We start from the raw sequence: 5,355 nt of genomic DNA on the forward strand, positions 1-5,355 counted from the left end.
GCTGCAAGAACTCAACCCACCAGGGATAGAACAAGGACACGTCGTAGATTCGTTAGGCGTACCTATCACTCCACGGGACCGAACTTTGCTCCATGGCACGCTGATGGGTACGATTTGTTTCTACCGGTACTTCCAGACAGTATCGCTTGATTCCGGTTCTGGCTTGATTGACAGGTATCTCGTCCATTCAGCGATAAGTACGTCATTCTCAAAATATACCTACCTTTTCCGTTTTTTTCTGAATTGTCTTTGTGTTTTCTGAATTGTCGTTGTGTTTTCTGAAATGTCGTTGTGTTTTCTGAATTGTCGTTGTGTTTTCTGAATTGTTATTTTGTTTTCTAAATTGTCGTTGTGTTTTCTGAATTGTTATTTTGTTTTCTGAATTGTTATTTTGTTTTTGTAATTGTGATTTGTTTTGCACCTCTCGGCCACCGTATATTAGACCTATTTTCAGGCGCTGCGTCATATCATTACGCCTGCTGCACTCATGGTACAGCCGCACAGTTCCTTGATTATTACGCCGGAATGAGAGTAGTTCCTAGCCATATAGGCTTAGAAAATCGCAACTTTTCATTTTCCGTCGATCTTAGTACACGGTTTAACTACAGAAGAGTCAAGTTTTAAATAGGAAAAATATTGAAACTCTTTGGTCATTTTGAAAGAAATGCTACTGGACTCGTTAGAATCAATGATCTGTGCTAAGCTATGCTAAAAGTGGTACCGTCAGACCCGGAGATCGGCTAAATGGATTCTAAAACGGTAAAACTCAACTGTTTAACTCTGGGGGAGATGTAAAATGAGCATATTTCCGAAAAAAGTGGAGTATCCCTTTAAAGCTTTTTTGAGGTTCGGTTCGTGTTTCAAACATTAACGTTAGTTGCCTGTGACGCAGCAGAAAATGGACGACGTTAACGGTAGCAGCTACCTGAAGACGGATGGAAGAATTTGTCATTGAATAATCTAACCTGCGCGTGATGATAAGTGGGATTTAGAGTTTGAGAAGATGGAGAATTGTTCAACTGAGTGATACGGTAAGCCAATATATAAGTTTTTTCGTTTTTGTTTTCACGTATTTGGTTTGATTTTGCGAACGCGGTTTACTACTGTGGCCGCGCAAGCAATTCACTGACTCTGTTCACCTGTTTACCAAGTAACGTTAACTTCGACATTTCATATAATAGGCAACCTTTACCATGCTATTTGCATGATGTGCATTTGATATATATATTTTTTTCGTTTTAGGCTTTGTAATCTGATGGCCATTGTTAATGTAAGTGCTTTTAAGTAGTGTTACAGTTATAGTCTATGTGGTAAAAAAAAATTCTGTCAAATTCTGTCAGTTCTGTGATCGTGCTTTTGAATCGTTGTCAGAATTTTGCTAGCACATGAAAATCCATGTTCCTAATGCTGTTTTCAAATGTAGTAGGCCTATTCCTGATTGCCATCCCATGGTCCTACAACTACTCCCTAATTCAAAGAAGTTAGACGGTGTTATCCTTCAAGCAGATAAGTAGAGATTATTCAGCAAATCTCATTCATTTGTAATATGTTTTATGTTTTGGTTCTGTTGATCAAGGTTGTGCTGTCCTTTTTAAAAATTGTTTCAGGAATTTGCATCGCTGATGTCCAGCAATCTACATTTGCCAGAAAGTCCACGACTTATTTCCTGGTATGTAAACATTAAAGGGGTAGATGAAACCTAAAATGAAAAGCCATCATTTACTCACCCCACTGCAAAATATGTTTTTCTTAATTAGTGTTTTTATTTTGTTTCCAGTCCAGATATCTACAATTCCTACATGAAGAAGCATTTAATAGACACGTAAAAATTGTCTTGTTTTCTTAAAGAATAAGTCAAAATTAAGTGAGTTTATGCTTAAAACAAACAAAATTATATGCCAGTGCATTTTAGCATTCTAACCAATTTTAATTTTTAGTTGAAAAATTTAATTCATAGAACTATGAATAGACAACTACATTGAACCACAGTGGAACCTACAGCAGTTATTTTAATTATTAATATTATTAATATTATTTATTTATTCTTTTTTTTATATTTTTTTATTCCATTACAGGTCAATCTCTAAGCAACCAGTGCTGGATATTAAGTTTGGAAGGTCAAGGTGTGTGTGAAGGATCACAGCCTCTTCATCACTGGCCTGGCAGCGCTGTTTGCCTCCTCCTATAACTTCAGCTTGCAGTACCAGGAAGAGGCAGCACCTTGAGTTTGTTCAGAGGTTAGTCATTGGCATATTTGCCATTCATATATTACAATTCAGTCTAATATATATATATATATATATATATATATATATATATATATATATATATATATATTAGACTGAATTGTGTCACTAACCTTGACTTGACAGTATTTATTATGTTGACTACTGGTATGAACAATATGGCCCTGGTTTCCATACAGGGCTTAGCTTAAGCCAGGTCTAGGCCTTAATAAAATTAGGGTATTTAAGCAGCTTTTATAATAATGTATCATTAAAAAAAAAAAACATTACTGGTGTGCATCTTGAGATAAAACAGTGGCAGTCATATATTTTAAGATATGTCAGTGCAAGTTGTTTTCAGTTGAAGGATTAGTGAAAATTCTGTCATTAATTACTCACCCTCATGTCGTTCCAAACCTGTAAGACCTTCGTTCATCTTCAGAACACAAATTAAGATATTTTTGATGAAATCTGAGAGGTTTCTGAACCACCCATAGACAGCAACGTCTTTGCAACTTTTAAGGCCCAGAAAGCTAGTAAAAACATTGTTTAAATAATCCATGTAACTAGTGCAACCTTAAAGGAGAACTCCGGTCAATTTTAACATTGAGCTCATTTTTTTGTAAATTTGGAGTGCTGTCAATACAGAGAACAACAACAAAAATCGGTGTTGCCTACACCGTGTTATCCTCTTTTTAAAATTTGCACCCTGTTGACTTCAAGTTTTAAACCTGCTTTTAGCCTCTTAACATCCTTGATGTGTCATACAAGTGCCCAGCCATGTGAGTGATTCCTTCAGAGTGAACACGGGTGAATCTGACTGCAGTAGATGTGAAAGATATCTTGTTGAAACATCTACAAATGTCCGTATATAGGTGAAAATGCCCCTTGAAATCAATTTAAGGTGGCAAATATTACCCCTTAATAAAAAATGTTAATTTCTGTCACTGCTGTAAACTGACCACTGCATAGAATATGAAAAATATGAATATCTTTGTCAGTCAGCTGTCAACAGGCCTAAACAAGCCATGGCACCAAGCACAGAAACACAATCAGTAAAATGTTATCTAATTATTATCAAGAAAACTTTGAAAATATCGATCGAGACATATTTTGTCAATAGTGCACACCCCTAATGCATGGTATTAATTTTGATTTCTTCGGGTCTTAAAAAGCCTTAAATTTGACTTTAAAAAATGTGCAGAAACCCTGCTTCATAATAGTTAGGTTGAATCACTGTAGCTATATATTTACCAATGTTTTTACCACTTTTCTGGGCTTTGACAGTTGCAATGATATTGATATCAATGGAAGGACAAAACTATCAGATTTCATCAAAAATATCTTCATTTGTGTCCCGAAGATGAACAAAAGTCTTGAGGGTGAGTAATAATGACAGAATTTAAATTTTTGGGTGCAAACATGCATTTTAGTCTGGTAAATCATGTTGTCATATATGCAATAAACATTGCAAGGCTTGCAATTAAGTTAAATTATTTCTGTCACAAAGGTTTGGGCTGGATTCTGGCAGTGTGTGTGCTCTATATAAACGGAGAGTCTAAAGACTGCCTTTCCACTGATACTCTGATGGCACCGGATGAGGGGATGATATTGTTAATGAGCTGGGTGATGAGTAGACAAAAGTTGTAGAATAAAACTTTAAATCTGGCAACCCCACTTCCAAAAATTGAGTTAGTTGACAGTGTGCATGTAAACAGACACATTGAGTTGATGTATTTTACCAGGGCAGAAAAAATATCAGTTATTGATCACAACATCCAACATTGCATTTTTTTTTTCACAACATCCAACATTGCATTTTTTTTTTTTTTTTATGTTGTTCAGTTTTAGACAGCTTTTGTGCTGTCTCTCTTTGTCAAAATATATACACTCAGTTAATAATATTTAATTGTTGTTTTTTTCTGCCTTTTAGACGCTTTCTTGACGTCAATCCTGAACGTGGATCAAAAACAAAGAAAGGACAAGTAACTTCAAAGAAAACTGGCCAAGTTGTGCAAAACAAGAACACCACTGTAAGCCTACAGGTGTCCTCACTTCTGCGAAACCTTGCAGACTTTGAATGGGATTTCGTTTGCACTTTTATGGACTTCAAAAAAGAAACAGCATTTCACTGTCGTTATAAAGCTTGGAAGAGCCAGGACATTTTTTAATAGAACTCTGATTGTATTCGTCTGAAAGAATAATGTCATATACACCTAGGATGACTTGAGGGTGAGTAAATCATGTGCTGATTAAAATTTTTGGGTGAACTATTCCTTTAATTAAGTGCTAACTGTTACCTGTTTGTTGTTAAGTGTTAAAATTGCATTTTATGTTTAAAAAGTAATTCAGCCAACATGTTCACAGAAGGCAATTTAACTAAATAAATGTTTTAAAACCCAGAAAATGTTGTTTTCTTTTTCCTAGTGTGACTACTCTTATGAAACCTTAAAGTATAATATTTTAATTATGTAATAATAAAAGCAGTATTCCCTGTAAAAATACAATTTATTGCTGTCGACAAGTTTAATAATGTAAAATGTGGTATATACTGTATTTGGTAATTACAGTGGAGTACTGTAAATGCGTTTACTGTAGTAGTGTTGTAAAAATACAGTATGTGGATAGCAACCCAGCTGCCAGTATTTAACTGTAAATTTACAGTGAAAAGTTTTACAGTGTACATGCATGTGATACTGATGCATTTTTAAAGCTGTGGCATATGGTTATGGTACTTTGTGGATGTATTTGTCAAAAATGACAAAACACTGCATTATTGTATTAAAATACTATATTTGGTATTCACACAATAGACAAAATCTCCAACTATAGGCATTTAATTTCAAGGCATTCAGATATAAGATTTGTATCCCTATTATATGTGAAAGTATGTACTATAGAAATAAGTACATATATGCATGTATACATATATGCGTCATATATGCATGTATACATATATGCGTCTTACATATATTTCACATGTATGTGCATATACGGGAAAATATATGGCACTTACATGAAAACGGCCATTTTTGATATATTTTGAAATATATGTTTCATATATGTATATGTGTTTTACATATATGAATTTTGCATATATTCTCATATATGCAGCAGACATACATGGGCA

General features: G+C 34.5%; 1 long non-coding RNA gene across 5 annotated transcripts; it reads left to right on the top strand.

The window, feature by feature from the left end:
• Positions 1-952: 952 nt before the first annotated feature.
• Positions 953-4,466, top strand: LOC311081876. Of its 5 annotated transcripts, XR_014606031.1 has the most exons (6): positions 953-1,031; positions 1,243-1,270; positions 1,424-1,669; positions 2,076-2,237; positions 3,513-3,607; positions 4,159-4,466. It is a non-coding gene; the product is annotated as an uncharacterized lncRNA (long non-coding RNA). The 5 variants fall into 5 exon arrangements; XR_014606032.1 differs by lacking the exon at positions 3,513-3,607; XR_014606033.1 differs by lacking the exon at positions 4,159-4,466 and having other exon boundaries at positions 3,513-3,735.
• Positions 4,467-5,355: the final 889 nt, after the last annotated feature.

The sequence above is a fragment of the Abramis brama genome (genome assembly GCF_963993115.1).
Source record: "Abramis brama genome assembly, chromosome: 4".
NCBI classification, from domain to species: Eukaryota; Metazoa; Chordata; class Actinopteri; order Cypriniformes; family Leuciscidae; genus Abramis; species Abramis brama.